This window comes from Actinia tenebrosa, unplaced genomic scaffold (genome assembly GCF_029948245.1).
Source record: "Actinia tenebrosa isolate PJP-AT-01 unplaced genomic scaffold, QUT_ActTen_1.0 PGA_scaffold3__52_contigs__length_22856419, whole genome shotgun sequence".
NCBI classification, from domain to species: domain Eukaryota; kingdom Metazoa; phylum Cnidaria; class Anthozoa; order Actiniaria; family Actiniidae; genus Actinia; species Actinia tenebrosa.
Window position 1 is genome coordinate 1553242 of NW_028292580.1, and position 24850 is coordinate 1578091.

At 46.9% G+C, this 24850-nt stretch overlaps 2 long non-coding RNA genes and 8 other non-coding genes across 10 annotated transcripts; 3 read left to right on the forward strand and 7 right to left on the reverse strand.

Moving 5' to 3' along the window:
- Positions 1 to 1514: 1514 nt before the first annotated feature.
- LOC148907596 (uncharacterized) lies at positions 1515 to 1883 on the reverse strand. The gene is made up of 2 exons (XR_016120878.1): positions 1736 to 1883; positions 1515 to 1661 (listed from the first exon to the last, which is right to left on the reverse strand). It is a non-coding gene; the product is annotated as an uncharacterized LOC148907596 (long non-coding RNA).
- Positions 1884 to 8976: 7093 nt separating this feature from the next.
- Positions 8977 to 9095, forward strand: LOC116292939 (5S ribosomal RNA). The gene has a single exon (XR_004196745.1). It is a non-coding gene; the product is annotated as a 5S ribosomal RNA (ribosomal RNA).
- Positions 9096 to 10044: 949 nt separating this feature from the next.
- Positions 10045 to 10210, reverse strand: LOC116291066 (U1 spliceosomal RNA). The gene has a single exon (XR_004196545.1). It is a non-coding gene; the product is annotated as a U1 spliceosomal RNA (small nuclear RNA).
- Positions 10211 to 16095: 5885 nt separating this feature from the next.
- LOC148907597 (U2 spliceosomal RNA) lies at positions 16096 to 16287 on the reverse strand. Its single transcript, XR_016120903.1, has one exon. It is a non-coding gene; the product is annotated as a U2 spliceosomal RNA (small nuclear RNA).
- Positions 16288 to 16683: 396 nt separating this feature from the next.
- On the forward strand, positions 16684 to 16802 carry LOC148907598 (5S ribosomal RNA). Its single transcript, XR_016121002.1, has one exon. It is a non-coding gene; the product is annotated as a 5S ribosomal RNA (ribosomal RNA).
- A 46-nt stretch (positions 16803 to 16848) lies between these two features.
- On the reverse strand, positions 16849 to 18576 carry LOC148907599 (uncharacterized). Its single transcript, XR_016120880.1, has 2 exons — positions 17944 to 18576; positions 16849 to 17257 (listed from the first exon to the last, which is right to left on the reverse strand). It is a non-coding gene; the product is annotated as an uncharacterized LOC148907599 (long non-coding RNA).
- On the reverse strand, positions 17752 to 17917 carry LOC148907600 (U1 spliceosomal RNA). Its single transcript, XR_016120889.1, has one exon. It is a non-coding gene; the product is annotated as a U1 spliceosomal RNA (small nuclear RNA).
- On the reverse strand, positions 18092 to 18283 carry LOC148907601 (U2 spliceosomal RNA). Its single transcript, XR_016120904.1, has one exon. It is a non-coding gene; the product is annotated as a U2 spliceosomal RNA (small nuclear RNA).
- A 103-nt stretch (positions 18577 to 18679) lies between the features above and the next one.
- Positions 18680 to 18798, forward strand: LOC148907602 (5S ribosomal RNA). Its single transcript, XR_016121003.1, has one exon. It is a non-coding gene; the product is annotated as a 5S ribosomal RNA (ribosomal RNA).
- A 949-nt stretch (positions 18799 to 19747) lies between these two features.
- Positions 19748 to 19913, reverse strand: LOC148907603 (U1 spliceosomal RNA). Its single transcript, XR_016120985.1, has one exon. It is a non-coding gene; the product is annotated as a U1 spliceosomal RNA (small nuclear RNA).
- Between the last annotated feature and the right edge of the window lie 4937 nt (positions 19914 to 24850).

Sequence of the window (24850 nt, forward strand, 5' to 3'; positions counted from 1 at the left end):
GTGTCCAGTGGTGGCGATGGACGATGCTGCGCATGCAGTAGATGAAACTCTGTCTTGTCGTTGTTGAGCTTCAAGTTGTTAGACAGCATCCAGCAATCAATATCACGTATACATGCTTCAACCCGGTAATAGACACTTTTTTCGACAGCGCTCACCCCCTACCCTACTCTTGACCACATTTGACTAAGTCTTGACTCCAGTCGCCAAAATCACTCACACTGCTGACAATTCGACAAGTCCACACTGTCATTTTGCTGACAAATCGACACTTTTGCTGACAGTTCGACATTGCTTGACCACCCCCTACCACCCCCTACCCTACTCATAGCCCTTCTAGCCCACAGCTATAAAACCATTAAAGTGCAACTTTTTCTTTCGTCTACGGCCATACTTTCCTGACATTTTGACATTATTTTCCTGACATTTTGACATTTTCCTGACATTTTGACATTTTTGCTGACATTTTGACATTTTTGCTGACCGATTGACATTTTTTTCCTGACATTTTGACATTGTTTTGCTGACATTTTGACATTGTTTTATTTTGCTTTTTTCTCTTCGGGAACTTATTTTTTTCGTGTGTTTCGGCATTTTTAAACAAATTTAGGTATTTTTCAACAAATTTTGAAGTTTTTTTTTGAAAAAAAATTTTAATTTTTTTGATTTTTTCGGTTTGAAGTCTGACGTCCGAAAAAGCCTGTGGGATGTCTTTTCAAGTACGTTTTACCTATTTTTGAGTGTTTACGGCCGTTAAACCTTTGGTTTTGGTATAATTTCACTTTGAAAAAAAAATTTTTTTTTCGTATTATTTTTTGATGGGAAGACGTGTTTTTGCAAATGTTATTGATATTTTAGTTTTTTTAGCTATCTGAGAACTGATAAGGAAATTGGGCAAATTTGTGAAAACCCATGAAAAGTGTTTTAACTTATTTTTGGGGGTTTTACTACAATAGCTCTTCGATAGAGAACAGACTTAGCTTTATCTTATAGCACCGCGCTTTGTACTGACTCACTGACTAACTAATCAGCAAGTAAGATCCGATCTAAGCGAACAAGAGTACGAGTTAGGGCTAGTCACGGCATGCTCACACGCTCTGGAGGATGATTGCTACAAATTGTAGTGGCCCACAGCCAAGATTGATAAAAGGGGGAAAGCGGTAAAACCTTCTCAAAACATTTCTATCTTTTTAAATAATTAATTGTTGCCAAAAAATAAAGATGCCTAGCTATTGAAAGTCGAACTAAGAGTTGGGGTTTGTTCGAAATTGGGGTAAATTGGTTAGGGTTATGTTACAACCGTTTATTTTTGTTGTTGTCATTTTTTAAGTGTTTTTGAAGTTGGAATAAAAAAGAGCAATGTGTCGATTTTTTTCTCTTTGATTCCTTTTACAGCAAAGACTATTACAAAATTGATGAAGAAAAATTAAGTTTTCATATTTATTTTTCATTTTTTGTGAGATGACGCTTCCACAGAGAGCGGACTTTATCATAGCACCGCTCTCTGTACTGCTTTGAGTCGTCCCGGCCATAGATGTCTGGCAGGGTTTCTTTAAACTTTGCCAGTACATGGATCTTTGATGGAAGCACGGCACAGTTGTATACGTTTTGGAATGCTTGCACAATCCGTGCTATCGTCGTTTTTCTCCCAACATACGCGCTTCCTAAAAAAAGAAGTAAATCGGCATTGACAATAACGAAGACAGAAGAAAGACGTTTGTTTGCTGGTATGACTAACCTTTTAACGGCTTTCTTTACGGGGCTAGGTTTGGTGGGAGATTCTTTGTTCTTTTCCTTGCCAACCTCTTTCAGCCGCTTTTCCATTACTTTAAATCCCTCAGTGGCCTCCACTTGCTTTTCTTGGAGGTCGTACCAGATTTGGGCAGCTCTTTTAAAAAGAAAAGTTTGAGTAAATACGTTACTATTTAGTGAACAAATGTTTTGAACTTTTGTCGTTGTAGAAATTTTCAATACCTTTGGCTGTGAGCCATCTTTGCAGAGAGATGTCGCCTCTCTTCCTCAGTACCGTCTTGATACACCTCCGTAACCCACATTTTGCGGAAATCTGTGGGGCAAGACTTGTCTCTGCCCAATACATTTGCCTCCCGCACGAAGGCTTGTATTGCGGTGGAGACCATGCCGCTCTTCAGGGGAGTCCCGGCCGTACTGATGAAAAATGCTGAGGTAGCGCAACTATCTTTCAGCAGAGCACGTCTTTAAAACAAGGGTAGTTGGTGTTATCAATATTTCAAAGGCGAAAAAGGGCAACTTTAGATAGCGGTATTCTTGCCTCCGCATTTGGAGGAATGCGGTTCCTCTGGTCGCAGCCGTCTTGTGGTCTGTTATATATGCTGTATATATCCCGTCATCATCTTTTTCCATTGCGTCTGCCGCATCTGTTGTGAAGTTGGTGACTAGGGATGCCCGAGCAGCATTTAGTACCACAAGCTTTGCCAACAGAAAGCGTTGCAGGCGCTGCGCCTCTTCTGCATCCACTAAGATCTGCAACATTGATGCAATTAAACCGTCAAGTTTTAGCCATATGATTTTGATATCCTATTACGTTGTAATGCTAACCTTATCCTCCTCGTTGGCCGCCACAATTCCAAAGATATACTTTAGTCTGGCCGCACATTTTTCAGCATGCTGTTAAGTTAGAAATACTTTTATCAGTGATATCTGACCGTGATTTCTTTAGTGTTCCAAGTCAACATACCTCAGACTCTAGGACTTTTTGCACGTCTTCTAAGGTTAGCAGGTTTTCCTTATCCTTGACGTGCTGTTTATTCCTCTTAAGAAACGAACAACAAAACGCATATCAACCGGCTTCCTATTGCTTTAAGAATCAATTTCTGAAAATACACTACAAAAGTTGGCAAACCTGGACTCTTCTGTCCTTCTTCAACGAAGTTCTCCACTTCTTTTGACATTTCCCTAAAGCTAACAAGATGAAGAGTCTAGGTCAGATGATATAAGTCTAACAATTCGTATACACATTGTGAGCATTGATAATTTTCCTTACCGGCTAGCTGTTCCCTCTCCTCCTTAGTCATCTTTTTCTTTAGACATTCTTTGCTTAGGACAAAGTTAGTGTACTCCTCCAGTGCCATGCAATAGCACTGAAGGGTACTAGGTTTGAGACCCCTAGGACCATCTGTCAAAAATAGAAAATCAATCTTTCAGAAAAGTGATTGGAAGAGCCAAAATATTACAAATAACCTTACCTTTCATTTCGAGATGTCGTTTGTATTGATCAAGCGAAGTTTGGAAAAAGACGTCCCAAACCCTGTCCACATCAGTCCAAGGCTCTATGAGACTGTTCGGCTGGCACCCCCCAACTACTGCCATTGCCACACGGATAACTTGCCGCGACACGATCAGAGCCTGCCGCTCGGTCTATGAAAAACAAGTTAGAACCATTAGCTCCAAACCAAAACCACCAACAAGCTCTACTTCATAAATCTACCTTCATCCCTCCATGTGGTTTTAATAGCCAGTCCTTGAATCCCTCTATCGATTGGCCAAAATCACCGAGCGAGGTGATTCCAAGGGATTCAAGGACTCTGTCTTCATCTTCTTCTTCTTCTTCCATCTTTGCAAGGAGTTGTGCCTGGTCTTCTTCGTCTTCTTCTTCCGCCTCTTCCTCCACCTTTTCCTCCACCACCTTAACTTCCACTACCTTCTCCTCCTCTTCCCCTACCATTACCTCTGCTTTTTTCATGAAATATTTTTGGGGTGCTGGCATAATTTCTAGAAGGAAAGATCAAATTTTTGGCCTATGCACTGACAACAGTCTTTTGTGAAGAGCAATCAACTTACTTGAGGTCGCTGTAGTAGAAACGGATTTTACAGCATTTGGTTCCAATATATTCGCTTCCGACCATTTCTTTTCTGAAAAATATTTGAAAGAGTTATGCGATCACTGTGCTTTCATGATCATTCCTTATCGTTATATTGGGATTTACCTGATTCACGATATTTTTTCACCATTTTCGTTGAACGAAGTTTTCTAGTTAAACGTTGATATCTGAAGGGAAAAATAAAGAAAAACAAACAAACTTGAAGTATTTTTTCACCTAAACAACGTACTGTAAAGGTTTTTACTCACTCCTCAGTTCCGCGTTTTATTTTATGTGCTGATGGTAGGTGGCGGTCGAAGCGCACACTTGTATAGGGACACCCCGAGATCGGGCATTTTCTGAGCGGATTCTTGATCCTTTCCTCTGTCTTTGGACCATATTGCCAGAGTTTGTACTTTTTGTCCGACCATCCGTGTATAGTTTTTAAATGTCTTGGCAGCCGAGTTTGCAGTTTATCGCAGATGTGACAAATTTGCTTTTTGAGTTTGCCCTTCACGTCTTGCTCTGCGTCCAGGTCGTCGTCGCTGTCAGGGATTGCGTAAAATTTCTTTGCTTCCCCACCTTTTACTGCCAGTATCTCTAAGTCTTGAAGTTTGAGAATCATTAGAATGCAGTTTTTACGGAAGTAAATCTCAGGCTACACCATAAAATAGCTAATTGTTAAAAACTTATTATAGACATACATACCATCACAATCTGGAGATTTCTCTTCATTTCCTATGGTCTGATTAATGCATTGTGGTGGCTGATGAACAACACAAATCTCCGGTTCTAATGGTGTGTCTTAACACGAAAAAAAGAAAAAAGAAAGCAAACCAACAAAAAGTGAGATGAAACGCATATAACTGGTAAAATAACCAGTCGATCATTATACACTTACTTCTGTTTGAAACCACTCGCTGTGGAGTACCAGCCGAATTGCCAAAAGTGGTTTTTTCTAAATCAATCTCTATAAAGTGAACAGTTTTGGTAAATCATTTCATAGAACATTCATTGTATGACCAGAAAAAACTCTTACCTTGCAGTTGCTGATGGACAACACAGATCTCGGGTTCTAATGGTATGTCTTGACACGAAAATAGAAAGAAAGAAAACAAACAAACAACCAGTTAGAGCAAATGTATATAACTGGGAAAATAACCAGTCGAACAGTACACACTTACTTCTGTTTCTAACCAATCGTTGTGGAGTATCAACCGCATCGCCAAAAGTGGGTTTTTCTAAATCAATCTCTATAAAATGGACAGTTTTAGTAAATTCTTTCATAGAACATTCATTGTTTGAACCGAAAAAACTCTTACCGGCCTCCACGATCTGTATCTTGCATACCGTCTGAGTTTCTTTATTTGCCTCTTTTTTTAGGTGACCTGATTTGTCAAACTCTGGCTCGCCGTCTACTCCGTCCAATATTCGCTCTGCCTCGTCGCACTGAACACCAATGCATGAAAACAACGGAATTTTCTTGAAATTGGAGGATTCATCTAGCATAAAGGGCTTTTGTTAGAATATTTTTAGGTTTTGACAGGGTGAAGCAGCTTTTACTCACTCACCAGTTTGAATAGAAGCGTCTGCGACGTTGCGCCTGGGCTTCTTCAGCGAACCAAATTCATAATGGGAATCTTAAATGAAAAATTCAAAATAACAAAGTAAGAAGAAGAGGCAAGGAACTATCATTAAGGAACGTGACAGATTGTACTTACTATCCAGTATTGGGATGTCGTCATGGATAGGAACATCCAGGGGAAGGTCAATGGTACCTATGTTCCGCATTCCAAAAACCTTGGCCAATAATCTCTTATTAAGTTTGAACTGCTCCAAAATCTAGAAATAAACAACAACTGTTAGGTCGCATGAACTTATTGTGACATTTTACAAACTGTTATGCTTACCACGCCTGCCATCATAAGGTTGCTTGGATACACCTGATGGTATGCAGCTCTCAGGGATTCAAGGTTGAACTTAAGGGAACTTTCGGAAACAATAGGCATCTTTGTATCTACAAAGTCCAAGAGATTTATTACAGTTCCTTTGTTATTTGAATCTTTTTACACTTGTTTGGTTTGTAGCATAATCAGGCAGTGCAAAAAACATGGGATTTATGCAACACGATTACCTGCTTGCCAACATATTTTATATTAAGAATTAAAAAAAAAATAAAAAAAAAAAAAAAAAATTCAATTGAGTTTAAAGAAATAAATTTGGAAAAAAAAACTATTTCCCTGAACTCCCTACTCCGGATTTCCCTTCTCCACAAATCCTTTATCATAAACTTTGATGTTTAAATAATTTTGTCATGTTTTCTTTAGCAAAATAGGCTGGATTTCCCAGAACGAGTTGTAAAACTATGCAAACCTTACCTCAACTTACCCCACCCCCCTTAAACCATTTTTTAAACATGGCGTCAGCACTGTCGTCAGATTCAAAAATTCAAACTGAAATGTCAATTTTCTAGTTAAGAATAATTCCATTATTTGCAAAAGGATTATTTTCAGGTAACTACTTACCTTATAAACAAATTCTGATTTTGGAAATGTGGAGAAAAGTAGAAACAGCGCAGTGTCGTTATAGTCTTTGACGAGCTAAAAACTAACGTCCTCAACGGTCTGTAAGTACCAGCGAAGAGAGGAAGGGAGGGGAGGGACGGTGACAATTATTAACGAATATAGACGACTTTTGGCAATTTTACCATGCAGATGAGTGCAAAAAGTGGTATTTACCTATGACATACTATCAATGTTATGACGTAATCATGAACCGCAGTCCTTCATCATTGAGAGATTACATGCGCAACTCATATTGTGCGCATGCGTAGGAAATATATATTTTTAAAAAGACGTCATTTTGGCAGATAATTCTGATAAAAATCCAGACACGAACGATTAAAATATATGTTTTGGCCTTATATCATCATTGCACACCCAGATGGATTGCAGCACTAGATTTTGTTTCTCAAGGAGCAGTTCTAGCGATTTTGGGGTTAGGGTTAACTCCTTTCTGAAGCTTCATATGTTCTGCAAATGTTGACATACGAAGACCGTATTTGGCGAAAACTCTTAGAATTCGATGAAGAATAAGATATTTTAAAACGAAGTTCCACTGAGAGCGATAAAGGGGCTTTTGAGAAAAGCCTATTGCAGGCTCATTAATATACAGAGGTCGCTCCTCATGTATAAAAGCAGCAAACTATTATAAAAAAGATAGTTTTCTATTTATAATAAAGATAACAATATATCTTGTAAATATCGCATGAATTCAATAAGTGATTATAGAGATAGAACAGAATGAATAATTCATGAAAATAACCGCTGACCATATATTTTAGCCCCCCTTTACGACCACATGCCAAAAATAAAGCCACAAAAGCGTGTTATAATCTTGTTCCTGAATGCAATTAAGACATTTTTGAGAAATTTTTTATCAAGACGTCAATAAAGAGGGGGATTTAAAATCGCGGGCTCTGGCAACATTTAAAAGTGCCCAGGCATGCGTATAAGCACCAAACCCCCTCCACTTGTACTTTTCCGTATTGCGCCGAGATAACGCAGCAGTACATTAGAAACCAAAATTTTCTCACGTGAGTATCACCGTTGTTATTTCAATCCCTAGTTTAATCTGGGTAATACCGCTGACCGATTCTTTCAGATCCCCTTATGGCGACTTGGCAGACCTTAAACCACTAAAACGAGTAAAAATCGTATTTCTGACAACTATTAGAACACTTAGGACCATTTTTACGTTAAGACGCCAATAAAGGGGGGTTTAAAAATCGCAGGCTCTGGCAAAGTTTAAAAAATCCAGCGCATGCGTATAAGCACCAAACTACATAAATGCTGCTTTTCTGTATTAAGGTGACACAGCGCAGTAGCACATTAGAAATCAAACCTCTCTCATCCGAGGAACAGCGATGTTATCTCAAACCCTAGTTTGGACTGGGTGTTACCGCTGACCGCTTATTGGATCACCTATAACACCTCCTTATTGAAAATTTGAAAAGTTGGGTTTTAGATATGTTGGACCAACTATAACTCTCTGCCCAATAAGCATAGACTTGGCACTGCCTTGTTCGATTTGAATTTTTAGGACGCCAAGATTGCTCATTGAATTGAAAATTTCCTGCGCATGCGCCTTTGCCTATCCAAACTCCAAACTCCGCTAAAGCAATGAGCTTGTCAAGTGGGTCAAGCAAGCAAGAGACCGTCATGGTATCTTAAGAACTTGATATCGAAAAGCGGGATAATGTGAAAAGCTGGTCGTGTTCCACAAGGGTCCCTAAAACGAGTCACGTGACTCAATCCTCAACATATTGAACACAAATTACCACAAAACAAGATTTTCGAGATAACATACTTTATTTTGATGCTATTTACATTAAATAAAAACGAATAGAACGGCCACGGTTAAGATTTAAATCATGTCATTTTTTGCTGACAGTAAGAATAGGGTCCGCCAAAAAAGTATGAAAAATAAACTGAACACCAACCAAACTTCCATCACTTAAAGCTATGGCCCAGCACATAGTTTGAGAAAAGTATGGTAAGGAAAGTCTGAAAACCAGCAACGCCAGCGCAAAAAGTCGATGTCAGCAAAAAATGACATTTTTGTGAAAAGGTACTAATAGCTCTAAAATCCACGCATGCGCAGTGTACACCACCAAACTTGGTCTGCAGCCTTTACTAACATTCCAACATAAGCTGTGAAAGTTTCAAGTCAGGACCTTTAGAAACAACAAAGATACAAGACTTGGTCAATTTCAGATATGCAGTAGAAAATTAGGTCCTGTTAAAGTCACTATTCCTGAACACGACATTCTTCGTCCAGCGGTAACGCCACCGGAAAACACACGTAGACCATAATATGTACCGGCAAGAAAGTACTTGAGATGATGATTACAGTGCAACCATCGGTTTCTCTCTAGCTGCTCAGGGTGAGGAGTTAGAGCGTTTTGAAGTTGGCAAAATGGCCCAAATTTGGGGACAAAACGTGGGATATCTTGGCCCCACGTGACCCGACCGGCGTTGATTTTTGTACACTCACTAATCTAGGTGAGTACTACATATATGTCAAACTTGAGCTTGTTTGGAGTTCGTTAAGGGGTGATGTCATTTTGTCAGGAAAGTATGGCTACGGCCATACCACCGGGAAAATACCGGTTCTCGTCCGATCACCGAAGTCAAGCCCGGTAGGGCCAGGTTAGTACTTGGATGGGTGACCGCCTGGGAATACCTGGTGCTGTAGACTTTCTTTTTTTCTCTCTCTCTCTCTCTCTCTCCAGGAAACGACAATGTTAGAATAAGAGTGCTTCTATTTGATCAGAACAACTCAATCAATCACTGTAACTGACTATCTGACTGACTGACTGACTGACTGACTGACTGACTGACTGACTAAGCAACAAGTAAGTTACGCTCTAAGTAAAGAGACAACATTCAAATGGCTTTCTCTAAGTGAGTGCTAATTGAATTAACGCCTAGCTAACTAGCACTTCAATGGCTTGCAGTAGTTACGACTTGGCGTAGTGTTTCTAGTCTATTGCAACAGTAGTAAGTACAGCAAAAAGGAATGAAAAAAAGTCTTGCTTTACGAGTAAAGACAACTGAATCGCCTTGTATTGTTGAACTAGTTACGACTCGCTCGTGAACGTTCGAACGCTGACGAGCAAGAGGTTGTTTTCTTTGGATCGCAGTCGCCCACAGCTGAAATCGAGAAAAGGGGGAATGCTGTAAGATGGCCTCAAAACGTTGCTAACTAGTTGGACCATTGATTATTGCCTAGAAATAAACAAGTGTAGCCATAGAAAGGCGAACTAGGAGTTGGGGTTTGTGTGAAATTGGGGTAAATTGGTTAGGGTTAGTTTGCCCTTGGCTAGGGTTTGTGGAGAGTTAGGGTTAACTTCTTTCTAGGGTTTGTTTGTGCGAAGAACTTAGGGTTAGACATAGAGCTAGGGTTGGGGTTGAAATGCAAGTTAGGGTTGAAATGCAAGTTAGGGTTGAAATGCAGACTTAGGGTTGAAATGCAAGTTAGGGTTAGAATGCAGACTTAGGGTTGACATTGTGTTTAGGGTTGGGGAAAAGTTAGGGTTACAGGGCCTAGGGTTTGAGCAGCGTTAGGGTTCAGCATCTAGCACGGACTAGGACACAGTGGAAACTTCTACTACTATTACTGCTGTTGTTGTTAGGATTAAATTGTTCGGGGACTAGCGCGAACGCAGGTCCCCACTACCAGAAATTATACGCTCGAGTTACCCACATTTGGGGTAATCGCAGGGGTCAACCCAATCGAAGTGCAATGAGAGGGCCTCACCCTGAGAGGACTGCCTTCATGATCACAGTGAACCTCCCGCGTCAGGTAAGTTTTTTTGTTTTTTACACACGTACAGAAAGGGATTCCTGTAGCGTCTAACTGGAGGGTACTACTGGTACGCCAACTATGCTAGGGTCGTGAGCCCCACCTCCAAACCACCTCCAAAGACAACATCACATTGACACAAAATACAACCAGCATGACTCATAGTGGAGACAACTGGCATCCCATGGTGCACAAAACCGATTGCACACACAACTCATGCTGGGCAGGACTCATCAGCATGTCATGACGCCACCGTCAGAACTACTACAACGAGCGTTCTAAACTGCATGGCGTCGCTACTCAAACAGAAAGAATACATTCAACGCGCAGCGTCGCCAGTGGGCACCAGGCTCAGTGGGTATCCTTGAACTCAAAAAAGAAAAATGGTTAACAAGTCACAATAAAACAACGGTTGATCAGGCGACCAACAGACCCGCCAGCTCCCCATTTGCGTTCAAATTTGCGCCGACCCGAGTCAGACTTGCAACGTTTGAATGCAATGGGGAGAATGAAGCGGAGTCGGCCTTGCATGGAGGCAATGGCAGTTGCAGCACAGGGGCGCACGCCACGGAAACGGAAGTCGTTTCGTTGTAGCCAGATGGTGTGTTTGGCTACATGCACCATGTAGGTGTAAATGGGTGGGACACGTTCTTGATGGGTGAACCCATACAAGACGCGGCACTCAGTCAGGTCAGGAGCATCGGGCAAGCCCCGATGAATCACAGAGGACACCCAACCGAGCGCACTCTGGGCAAAGGGACAACCGAAGAAAAGGTGAGGAATGTCCTCACGAGGATGGCCGCAGAAACATGTTGGATCCACGTGATTCCAACCAAAGCTGGAAAGACGTGCCGCGGTGTAGAGAACCCCATGCGCAATCTTCCAAGCTAAGTCGGTGACCTGCCTGTCGATCGCGCAGCAGTGGACCTGTTGCCAGGCATCAGGCCACACCACATCGGGGTAGACGGGCGGGAACTTCGCGACGCAGTGCGGAGGGCGGCAATTCTTTTTAACCAGCAATTCATAAGCACCTTTTACAGTCAGCGTCGCCACAGAGGACGGGCTGACTGACCGGTTGAAAAAAATATCGTTTCGACCAGCAACGATCCCTCCATCGAGGGCGTTCCAGGCTTCCACAACATCCCGGTAAAAGGGCGGCAACGAGGTATTTCGTGGTCGATAGGGATTCCGAAGGAAATCCCTAGGCAACTCACCCATGAAATAACAAAAGAAGGCTTTCCACTTCGGGGACGTGGAGTCAAAGAATCTTCTGACCCATTGTCCATGGAATGCGAGAACCCTATACCTAAAGCAAGGGAACCCGATTCCTCCCTCCGTGGTAGGTTGACAGACCGTAGCGCGTGCAATCAATTCCTTCTTGTTGGACCACAAGAACGAATGGATTGCCCGGACAACCTCAACAGCAAACCCATTCTGGCACTGGGAGCACAGAAACAGTGTACCACAGACCCGACAAAGCCAGGGCATTAACGACCAGGCTCTTTCCACGGAAAGAGAGCTGTCGTTGACGCCACGAGTCCAGGACATTAGTCAAGGACTCGATTCTGGGACGGAAGTTCTGTTCTTCCAAATTCTCTGGACCAAGAAAAGTACCCAAAGTAGGAAGGAAGTCAGAAGACCAGCGCAGCTGGACAGGGGGATCCGTACGATGACGCCATGGACCAAGCCACAAGCCCTTGGACTTAGAAGCATTGATCCGTGCACCCGACGCCTTTTCGTACAACCCATAGATCTCAAAGCAGGCGAGCACAGCATCATCAGAAGCACAGACAATCGTCGTGTCATCGGCATACTGTGAAATCACTGCTTGTCGGTTAGGATCCGACGGTAAGGGGACCCCCTTAATCCTGGTACAAGCCCGAATGTTACAGGCAAGCACCTCCGCTGTCAGAACATAAAGGATAGCGCTCAATGGACATCCCTGGCGGACCCCTCGAGAGAGGTCAAAGAAGTCAGAGATGTAGCCATTGGCGATCACCGCACTAGAAACCCCGGAATAAAAAACCCGTACCCACCCAAGAAAAGAGGGACCGAAACCCATAGCTGAGAGCGTACGGTGCATAAAGGACCAGTCGACTCGGTCGAACGCCTTTTCTTGGTCCAGAGAGAGAATACCCAAGGGTATATCTCCAATTGTTGCATAGTGAATAATGTCTCTCAAAAGAGAGACATTATTCCCAATGAAACGGCCGGGAATGCCACACGTTTGATCTTCCGCCACAACGCTGCCTATGACCCTAAGAAGACGACCAGCGATACATCTGGTCGCAATCTTATAGTCGACATTAAGGAGCGTTATGGGGCGCCAATTCTTCATATTCAAAGGATCATCCTTCTTGTGAACAAGGGTGATGATGCCTCTGCGTTGCGACATCGAAAGTTGCTGGTTCATGAAGCCACAGTTCATAACATCTACAAGGTCTCGGCCGACCAGCGGCCAGAAAGCCATGTAGAATTCCATTGGGAGACCATCAAGGCCGGGGGTCTTACCCCTAGCCATACCCTTGAGAGCCACGTAGGCTTCATCAAGGGTTAATGATCCCTCGCAGGAGGCGGCTTCAGCGTCCGAGAGTTTGGACTCCAGATTCAAAAACATGTCGTCCTGAATCTGGACGTCCACAGGCGACGCTGTAAAGAGATCTCGATAGAAATCTTTCCAGGTCGCCAAGATGTCAAACATGTCGCGAACGACCTGTCCATCAGGTTTGCGGACAGCAGAAATGTGCTGTCTACGCCCCCTACTCTTCTCAAGACGCAAGAAGTAAGAGGACGAGGACTCGCCCTCTTCCACCCAACGCGCACGCGCACGGACCTGGGCAGCGCGAGCTGCATCCAGGTCAAATGCGCGAAGTTCACTCTCCAACTGTTTCATGCGAGAGAGAACAGAAGTCCGACCCAGATCGAATTGGGACCGAAGAGAGGCCAGCTCATCCAAAAAGGATTGACGCTCAGAGCGCCTTTTGCAAGCACGTGCCTTACAGTAGGTAACAGTGGCGTCCCTGATCTTGATCTTGCCCAGATCCCACCACATTTGAAGGGAAGGGTACTCGTGGCGACGAGTTTGCCATTGCCCCCACAAGGCCTCAATGAGGTCCTGGTACTCGCGCTCATCCAGGATGGATGTGTTGAGCTTCCAAAACGAGGGTCCCGAGGCGATGGTATCCGGGACGTGGAAGCTCAGAGTGACGGCAGAATGATCAGAGTATGGGCAGGGCACGATGTTCGCCCCACCCATCTCGTGGGCCCACGGTTTCGGAAAGAGAATAAGGTCGATTCGGGAGGAGAGAGACCCATCTGGTTTCGTCCACGTGTAACCACTGTCACGAGGGTGAAGGTGTCTCCACGCATCATGACAGTCAGCAGCATTCATCAAGTCCAGGATTGCTCCCGAACTCTCAGAGTACGTGCTGAGGGGGGCCGATCCCCTGCGATCAACACGACGGTCCAAGACAGAATTAAAGTCGCCCGCGAGTATCACAGGAATACCCGGGTCGACTGCATCTTGTACCTTGGTGAAAAAGGAATCTCTTGCAGGATTACGGTTAGGAGCGTACAGAGAGACGACCCTAAACACCGTATCCTGACAAGAGAACTCTGCTTGAACCCACCGGCCAACATCATCACTCCAAAGCCGAGGGACTTGGAGAGAAGAGCGGTAGAGAATGGCCACCCCACGAGAACGATTTGTTCCCGGAGATGAGGCACATTCATAGCCGGTGGAACGAAACCAGCTGGACATTTCGTCTACAGAGACTGCATGAGTCTCTTGTAGACAGACAATGTCCGGGTGATGGTGTGATAACCATTGCCGAAAGGCCTCTCTCCTAACATCCTCACGTAGGCCACAGATGTTAAGACTCATGATTGAGACTGCCATCGAGAATTGTTGGTGGAGCGCAAGTACCAGGCTTTACGGGGAGCGGTCCCTGTAAGATTTCCTATTCTCAGCCGGAGGTGGTGAGAACGGGGGTGAGGGAGTGTCACCCTTATGGTAACGTCGCAGTCCAGCCGCAGATGACCGACACGGTCGGTCAGCTGCAATCACAGGCATCTTGTGCACGCCAGGACGTGCCTCAAGAGCCTGTGACCGACTGGACTGGAAGGCAGGAGTGTCAAAAAGGGGCTGCGAACAGTCCCCCACAGGCCCCAAAGACCCCGAGGATTCAATTTCTCCACCGCCCACCAGGTCCTCCAAGCTGTCGACAACCTGGACAGCGACGTCCAGGGAAAGCGCCGCAAGCTGGGAATCACTGACCGTGGGAGCCAGGGACCCAGATGGAATAGGGGTAATAATCTCCCCAAGGGTAGAATCCCCCACACTTAAGGGGGGGTCGGGAGAGAGAGACAATGTGATGTTTTCTAATGTATCCTCCCCCACCGTATCTTCTGTTGAGACGAGACTCCCACTCTTTTGGGGAGAATACGTAGGGGACCCGCTGGGGTTTGACGGACACCCTGTATAACAGGGCCTCTCCTGCCCATGATCTTCAGAGGACTCTTCCTCTTCAGGAATAGCCATGTCTGAGCCCTCCTCAAGGAAGTGGGCCACAGACAAGGCATCTTCCACTATTGGAGAGGGTACTGCTCTCCTTGGGAGGGGAGGGGTAGCCTCCGTACACTCTACCCCCCTCCCGGGCAGGGACCCTGACAGGGCACCACCCCTCGACGGCGTCCCAGGGCCATTGGCCCTATTTCTTTTGGATGGTGGGGGGGAGGAGCAACTCTCTTCCTCACCAGACCCAGAGGACGATGACAAATCCTCGCCGCTGTTATTGGGGAACTTAGTGGGGCAATCCCGGGCCATATGACCAGTGACCCCACACGTCCAGCACTCCCCCGCCTTTGGGCAATCCCTAACCACGTGCCCCTGCTGTCGACAGCTATAACAAAAGGCAGGCTGCCCCCGGTAGAAAGTGGAGAACCAAAACCCCCGGAGTCGAAGGAGACGAGGGAGGGGCTCTCGCAGCTCAATTTTTGCAGTGCGAGAACCAGTCTCGCACCCAAGTACTTTGTTGTCAACGACCCTCTTTACCTCCACCACCTTACCGTAGTGGCTCAGGAGGGAAACAAGGTCGTTGTCAGGTATTTCAAAAGGGAGACGATGGATCTGGACGAACGTCCGATTCACATCAGCCTCCCTCAAAGGAAAGTGAACCCCGTCACAGGTAAGTCCCCGGCAAAGGACCTCATCCCTGTAACGGGGGCACGAAAAGGTGACACGTACTTCACCCCCGACCGGCTGGATACACTTGATGAAGGCCGAGGAGACCATGCTCGTTAAAGCATTGATAACCTTGTCCTTCACAAGGGAACCGTTCTTCCTCGCAAATTGACGAGGAATTGTAACAATTATGGTATTTGGTCGCCTGATCGATTGCGACTGTAGAGCTGCCAGACCAGCGCGAGTTACCATTCCCGGGCGAGCACCGTTGCTCGAGCCAGAAACGGAACCCGCGCTAGCCGTGACAGTGGCATAACTGCGACGGTCTCCCATACTAGGAAACCGTCACAGCGCGAGCAAAAAAGAGAAATAAATACAGAAAAAAGAAAGAGCCAAAAAATCTTACCAAAAGGATCCCACACGCGCTAACCTTGCAGACCACCACTAAGAGAAAACGAGCAAACACCACAGGAAGCCCGAGAATTACCCACATAGACAGAGTTTCACCTAAGTGAACCTCCCGCGTCAGGTAAGTATGCTAGATAGTCCACCCCACCACTCACCCCTCGTCCATCAATGACTTCTGCCATGTGGGACAAGCTGATCAGCTGGCCTTGGAGCTGCTACTACGGATAGAGAACAAGAAGGCCAAGTTAGAAACTCCATGTTGTTTTCTTTGGGTTTTTCTTTGTTGGATGAAAATCTTCCCGAAGGAAGTGGGCCGTACACGGAAGTAGTGCAATACCGAGACAACCCGTGGCTGGGACGAGGCAAGCCTCTTTTCCACAGCCCAGTTCCAAAAATCAGTTTAATATATGAGCTACTCAATGAGCAGCGTATCAGATATTAAGCTGATAAGAACAGATACTACACTTGATCTTAGCCAAAAGGCCGAGAAGCGATACCCCAACACCCACACCCCTCGCCAACCCTTCCATCTCCCTTGTCCACCCCGTGTGGGAGGCAGCCGCTCAACTCCAAACACCACCAACGGCATCCCTGTGCCTGCCTCACCAACCTCTACTACACTAGTGCATCATGGGTAATAGACACTTTTTTCGACAGCGCTCACCCCCTACCCTACTCTTCACCACATTTGACTAAGTCTTGACTCCAGTCGCCAAAATCACTCACACTGCTCACCATTCGACAAGTCCACACTGTCATTTTGCTGACAAATCGACACTTTTGCTGACAGCTCGACATTGCTTGACCACCCCCTACCACCCCCTACCCTACCCTACTCATAGCCCTTCTAGCCCACAGCTATAAAACCATTAAAGTGCAACTTTTTCTTTCGTCTACGGCCATACCACCGGGAAAATACCGGTTCTCGTCCGATCACCGAAGTCAAGCCCGGTAGGGCCAGGTTAGTACTTGGATGGGTGACCGCCTGGGAATACCTGGTGCTGTAGACTTTCTTTTTTTCTCTCTCTCTCTCTCTCTCTCCAGGAAACGACAATGTTAGAATAAGAGTGCTTCTATTTGATCAGAACAACTCAATCAATCACTGTAACTGACTATCTGACTGACTGACTGACTGACTGACTGACTGACTGACTGACTAAGCAACAAGTAAGTTACGCTCTAAGTAAAGAGACAACATTCAAATGGCTTTCTCTAAGTGAGTGCTAATTGAATTAACGCCTAGCTAACTAGCACTTCAATGGCTTGCAGTAGTTACGACTTGGCGTAGTGTTTCTAGTCTATTGCAACAGTAGTAAGTACAGCAAAAAGGAATGAAAAAAAGTCTTGCTTTACGAGTAAAGACAACTGAATCGCCTTGTATTGTTGAACTAGTTACGACTCGCTCGTGAACGCTCGAGCGCTGACGAGCAAGAGGTTGTTTTCTTTGGATCGCAGTCGCCCACAGCTGAAATCGAGAAAAGGGGGAATGCTGTAAGAGGGCCTCAAAACGTTGCTAACTAGTTGGACCATTGATTATTGCCTAGAAATAAACAAGTGTAGCCATAGAAAGGCGAACTAGGAGTTGGGGTTTGTGTGAAATTGGGGTAAATTGGTTAGGGTTAGTTTGCCCTTGGCTAGGGTTTGTGGAGAGTTAGGGTTAACTTCTTTCTAGGGTTTGTTTGTGCGAAGAACTTAGGGTTAGACATAGAGCTAGGGTTGGGGTTGAAATGCAAGTTAGGGTTGAAATGCAAGTTAGGGTTGAAATGCAGACTTAGGGTTGAAATGCAAGTTAGGGTTAGAATGCAGACTTAGGGTTGACATTGTGTTTAGGGTTGGGGAAAAGTTAGGGTTACAGGGCCTAGGGTTTGAGCAGCGTTAGGGTTCAGCATCTAGCACGGACTAGGACACAGTGGAAACTTCTACTACTATTACTGCTGTTGTTGTTAGGATTGAATTGTTCGGGGACTAGCGCGAACGCAGGTCCCCACTACCAGAAATTATACGCTCGAGTTACCCACATTTGGGGTAATCGCAGGGGTCAACCCAATCGAAGTGCAATGAGAGGGCCTCACCCTGAGAGGACTCCCTTCATGATCAGAGTGAACCTCCCGCGTCAGGTAAGTATGCTAGATAGTCCACCCCACCACTCACCCCTCGTCCATCAATGACTTCTGCCATGTGGGACAAGCTGATCAGCTGGCCTTGGAGCTGCTACTACGGATAGAGAACAAGAAGGCCAAGTTAGAAACTCCATGTTGTTTTCTTTGGGTTTTTCTTTGTTGGATGAAAATCTTCCCGAAGGAAGTGGGCCGTACACGGAAGTAGTGCAATACCGAGACAACCCGTGGCTGGGACGAGGCAAGCCTCTTTTCCACAGCCCAGTTCCAAAAATCAGTTTAATATATGAGCTACTCAATGAGCAGCGTATCAGATATTAAGCTGATAAGAACAGATACTACACTTGATCTTAGCCAAAAGGCCGAGAAGCGATACCCCAACACCCACACCCCTCGCCAACCCTTCCATCTCCCTTGTCCACCCCGTGTGGGAGGCAGCCGCTCAACTCCAAACACCACCAACGGCATCCCTGTGCCTGCCTCACCAACCTCTACTACACTAGTGCATCATGGGTAATAGACACTTTTTTCGACAGCGCTCACCCCCTACCCTACTCTTCACCACATTTGACTAAGTCTTGACTCCAGTCGCCAAAATCACTCACACTGCTCACCATTCGACAAGTCCACACTGTCATTTTGCTGACAAATCGACACTTTTGCTGACAGCTCGACATTGCTTGACCACCCCCTACCACCCCCTACCCTACCCTACTCATAGCCCTTCTAGCCCACAGCTATAAAACCATTAAAGTGCAACTTTTTCTTTCGTCTACGGCCATACCACCGGGAAAATACCGGTTCTCGTCCGATCACCGAAGTCAAGCCCGGTAGGGCCAGGTTAGTACTTGGATGGGTGACCGCCTGGGAATACCTGGTGCTGTAGACTTTCTTTTTTTCTCTCTCTCTCTCTCTCTCTCCAGGAAACGACAATGTTAGAATAAGAGTGCTTCTATTTGATCAGAACAACTCAATCAATCACTGTAACTGACTATCTGACTGACTGACTGACTGACTGACTGACTGACTGACTGACTAAGCAACAAGTAAGTTACGCTCTAAGTAAAGAGACAACATTCAAATGGCTTTCTCTAAGTGAGTGCTAATTGAATTAACGCCTAGCTAACTAGCACTTCAATGGCTTGCAGTAGTTACGACTTGGCGTAGTGTTTCTAGTCTATTGCAACAGTAGTAAGTACAGCAAAAAGGAATGAAAAAAAGTCTTGCTTTACGAGTAAAGACAACTGAATCGCCTTGTATTGTTGAACTAGTTACGACTCGCTCGTGAACGCTCGAGCGCTGACGAGCAAGAGGTTGTTTTCTTTGGATCGCAGTCGCCCACAGCTGAAATCGAGAAAAGGGGGAATGCTGTAAGAGGGCCTCAAAACGTTGCTAACTAGTTGGACCATTGATTATTGCCTAGAAATAAACAAGTGTAGCCATAGAAAGGCGAACTAGGAGTTGGGGTTTGTGTGAAATTGGGGTAAATTGGTTAGGGTTAGTTTGCCCTTGGCTAGGGTTTGTGGAGAGTTAGGGTTAACTTCTTTCTAGGGTTTGTTTGTGCGAAGAACTTAGGGTTAGACATAGAGCTAGGGTTGGGGTTGAAATGCAAGTTAGGGTTGAAATGCAAGTTAGGGTTGAAATGCAGACTTAGGGTTGAAATGCAAGTTAGGGTTAGAATGCAGACTTAGGGTTGACATTGTGTTTAGGGTTGGGGAAAAGTTAGGGTTACAGGGCCTAGGGTTTGAGCAGCGTTAGGGTTCAGCATCTAGCACGGACTAGGACACAGTGGAAACTTCTACTACTATTACTGCTGTTGTTGTTAGGATTGAATTGTTCGGGGACTAGCGCGAACGCAGGTCCCCACTACCAGAAATTATACGCTCGAGTTACCCACATTTGGGGTAATCGCAGGGGTCAACCCAATCGAAGTGCAATGAGAGGGCCTCACCCTGAGAGGACTCCCTTCATGATCAGAGTGAACCTCCCGCGTCAGGTAAGTTTTTTTGTTTTTTACACGCTTACAGAAAGGGATTCCTGTAGCGTTAAACTGGAGGGTACTACTGGTACGCCAACTATGCTAGGGTCGTGAGCCCCACCTCCAAACCAACAAGACAACATCACATTGACACAAAATACAACCAGCATGACTCATAGTGGAGGCAACTGGCATCCCATGGTGCACAAAACCGATTGCACACACAACTCATGCTGGGCAGGACTCATCAGCATGTCATGACGCCACCGTCAGAACTACTACAACGAGCGTTCTAAACTGCATGGCGTCGCTACTCAAACAGAAAGAATACATTCAACGCGCAGCGTCGCCAGTGGGCACCAGGCTCAGTGGGTATCCTTGAACTCAAAAAAGAAAAATGGTTAACAAGTCACAATAAAACAACGGTTGATCAGGCGACCAACAGACCCGCCAGCTCCCCATTTGCGTTCAAATTTGCGCCGACCCGAGTCAGACTTGCAACGTTTGAACGCAATGGGGAGAATGAAGCGGAGTCGGCCTTGCATGGAGGCAATGGCAGTTGCAGCACAGGGGCGCACGCCACGGAAACGGAAGTCGTTTCGTTGTAGCCAGATGGTGTGTTTGGCTACATGCACCATGTAGGTGTAAATGGGTGGGACACGTTCTTGATGGGTGAACCCATACAAGACGCGGCACTCAGTCAGGTCAGGAGCATCGGGCAAGCCCCGATGAATCACAGAGGACACCCAACCGAGCGCACTCTGGGCAAAGGGACAACCGAAGAAAAGGTGAGGAATGTCCTCACGAGGATGGCCGCAGAAACATGTTGGATCCACGTGATTCCAACCAAAGCTGGAAAGACGTGCCGCGGTGTAGAGAACCCCATGCGCAATCTTCCAAGCTAAGTCGGTGACCTGCCTGTCGATCGCGCAGCAGTGGACCTGTTGCCAGGCATCAGGCCACACCACATCGGGGTAGACGGGCGTGAACTTCGCGACGCAGTGCGGAGGGCGGCAATTCTTTTTAACCAGCAATTCATAAGCACCTTTTACAGTCAGCGTCGCCACAGAGGACGGGCTGACTGACCGGTTGAAAAAGATATCGTTTCGACCAGCAACGATCCCTCCATCGAGGGCGTTCCAGGCTTCCACGACATCCCGGTAAAAGGGCGGCAACGAGGTATTTCGTGGTCGATAGGGATTCCGAAGGAAATCCCTAGGCAACTCACCCATGAAATAACAAAAGAAGGCTTTCCACTTCGGGGACGTGGAGTCAAAGAATCTTCTGACCCATTGTCCATGGAATGCGAGAACCCTATACCTAAAGCAAGGGAACCCGATTCCTCCCTCCGTGGTAGGTTGACAGACCGTAGCGCGTGCAATCAATTCCTTCTTGTTGGACCACAAGAACGAATGGATTGCCCGGACAACCTCAACACAAACCCATTCTGGCACTGGGAGCACAGAAACAGTGTACCACAGACCCGACAAAGCCAGGGCATTAACGACCAGGCTCTTTCCACGGAAAGAGAGCTGTCGTTGACGCCACGAGTCCAGGACATTAGTCAAGGACTCGATTCTGGGACGGAAGTTCTGTTCTTCCAAATTCTCTGGACCAAGAAAAGTACCCAAAGTAGGAAGGAAGTCAGAAGACCAGCGCAGCTGGACAGGGGGATCCGTACGATGACGCCATGGACCAAGCCACAAGCCCTTGGACTTAGAAGCATTGATCCGTGCACCCGACGCCTTTTCGTACAACCCATAGATCTCAAAGCAGGCGAGCACAGCATCATCAGAAGCACAGACAATCGTCGTGTCATCGGCATACTGTGAAATCACTGCTTGTCGGTTAGGATCCGACGGTAAGGGGACCCCCTTAATCCTGGTACAAGCCCGAATGTTACAGGCAAGCACCTCCGCTGTCAGAACATAAAGGATAGCGCTCAATGGACATCCCTGGCGGACCCCTCGAGAGAGGTCAAAGAAGTCAGAGATGTAGCCATTGGCGATCACCGCACTAGAAACCCCGGAATAAAAAACCCGTACCCACCCAAGAAAAGAGGGACCGAAACCCATAGCTGAGAGCGTACGGTGCATAAAGGACCAGTCGACTCGGTCGAACGCCTTTTCTTGGTCCAGAGAGAGAATACCCAAGGGTATATCTCCAATTGTTGCATAGTGAATAATGTCTCTCAAAAGAGAGACATTATTCCCAATGAAACGGCCGGGAATGCCACACGTTTGATCTTCCGCCACAACGCTGCCTATGACCCTAAGAAGACGACCAGCGATACATCTGGTCGCAATCTTATAGTCGACATTAAGGAGCGTTATGGGGCGCCAATTCTTCATATTCAAAGGATCATCCTTCTTGTGAACAAGGGTGATGATGCCTCTGCGTTGCGACATCGAAAGTTGCTGGTTCATGAAGCCACAGTTCATAACATCTACAAGGTCTCGGCCGACCAGCGGCCAGAAAGCCATGTAGAATTCCATTGGGAGACCATCAAGGCCGGGGGTCTTACCCCTAGCCATACCCTTGAGAGCCACGTAGGCTTCATCAAGGGTTAATGATCCCTCGCAGGAGGCGGCTTCAGCGTCCGAGAGTTTGGACTCCAGATTCAAAAACATGTCGTCCTGAATCTGGACGTCCACAGGCGACGCTGTAAAGAGATCTCGATAGAAATCTTTCCAGGTCGCCAAGATGTCAAACATGTCGCGAACGACCTGTCCATCAGGTTTGCGGACAGCAGAAATGTGCTGTCTACGCCCCCTACTCTTCTCAAGACGCAAGAAGTAAGAGGACGAGGACTCGCCCTCTTCCACCCAACGCGCACGCGCACGGACCTGGGCAGCGCGAGCTGCATCCAGGTCAAATGCGCGAAGTTCACTCTCCAACTGTTTCATGCGAGAGAGAACAGAAGTCCGACCCAGATCGAATTGGGACCGAAGAGAGGCCAGCTCATCCAAAAAGGATTGACGCTCAGAGCGCCTTTTGCAAGCACGTGCCTTACAGTAGGTAACAGTGGCGTCCCTGATCTTGATCTTGCCCAGATCCCACCACATTTGAAGGGAAGGGTACTCGTGGCGACGAGTTTGCCATTGCCCCCACAAGGCCTCAATGAGGTCCTGGTACTCGCGCTCATCCAGGATGGATGTGTTGAGCTTCCAAAACGAGGGTCCCGAGGCGATGGTATCCGGGACGTGGAAGCTCAGAGTGACGGCAGAATGATCAGAGTATGGGCAGGGCACGATGTTCGCCCCACCCATCTCGTGGGCCCACGGTTTCGGAAAGAGAATAAGGTCGATTCGGGAGGAGAGAGACCCATCTGGTTTCGTCCACGTGTAACCACTGTCACGAGGGTGAAGGTGTCTCCACGCATCATGACAGTCAGCAGCATTCATCAAGTCCAGGATTGCTCCCGAACTCTCAGAGTACGTGCTGAGGGGGGCCGATCCCCTGCGATCAACACGACGGTCCAAGACAGAATTAAAGTCGCCCGCGAGTATCACAGGAATACCCGGGTCGACTGCATCTTGTACCTTGGTGAAAAAGGAATCTCTTGCAGGATTACGGTTAGGAGCGTACAGAGAGACGACCCTAAACACCGTATCCTGACAAGAGAACTCTGCTTGAACCCACCGGCCAACATCATCACTCCAAAGCCGAGGGACTTGGAGAGAAGAGCGGTAGAGAATGGCCACCCCACGAGAACGATTTGTTCCCGGAGATGAGGCACATTCATAGCCGGTGGAACGAAACCAGCTGGACATTTCGTCTACAGAGACTGCATGAGTCTCTTGTAGACAGACAATGTCCGGGTGATGGTGTGATAACCATTGCCGAAAGGCCTCTCTCCTAACATCCTCACGTAGGCCACAGATGTTAAGACTCATGATTGAGACTGCCATCGAGAATTGTTGGTGGAGCGCAAGTACCAGGCTTTACGGGGAGCGGTCCCTGTAAGATTTCCTATTCTCAGCCGGAGGTGGTGAGAACGGGGGTGAGGGAGTGTCACCCTTATGGTAACGTCGCAGTCCAGCCGCAGATGACCGACACGGTCGGTCAGCTGCAATCACAGGCATCTTGTGCACGCCAGGACGTGCCTCAAGAGCCTGTGACCGACTGGACTGGAAGGCAGGAGTGTCAAAAAGGGGCTGCGAACAGTCCCCCACAGGCCCCAAAGACCCCGAGGATTCAATTTCTCCACCGCCCACCAGGTCCTCCAAGCTGTCGACAACCTGGACAGCGACGTCCAGGGAAAGCGCCGCAAGCTGGGAATCACTGACCGTGGGAGCCAGGGACCCAGATGGAATAGGGGTAATAATCTCCCCAAGGGTAGAATCCCCCACACTTAAGGGGGGGTCGGGAGAGAGAGACAATGTGATGTTTTCTAATGTATCCTCCCCCACCGTATCTTCTGTTGAGACGAGACTCCCACTCTTTTGGGGAGAATACGTAGGGGACCCGCTGGGGTTTGACGGACACCCTGTATAACAGGGCCTCTCCTGCCCATGATCTTCAGAGGACTCTTCCTCTTCAGGAATAGCCATGTCTGAGCCCTCCTCAAGGAAGTGGGCCACAGACAAGGCATCTTCCACTATTGGAGAGGGTACTGCTCTCCTTGGGAGGGGAGGGGTAGCCTCCGTACACTCTACCCCCCTCCCGGGCAGGGACCCTGACAGGGCACCACCCCTCGACGGCGTCCCAGGGCCATTGGCCCTATTTCTTTTGGATGGTGGGGGGGAGGAGCAACTCTCTTCCTCACCAGACCCAGAGGACGATGACAAATCCTCGCCGCTGTTATTGGGGAACTTAGTGGGGCAATCCCGGGCCATATGACCAGTGACCCCACACGTCCAGCACTCCCCCGCCTTTGGGCAATCCCTAACCACGTGCCCCTGCTGTCGACAGCTATAACAAAAGGCAGGCTGCCCCCGGTAGAAAGTGGAGAACCAAAACC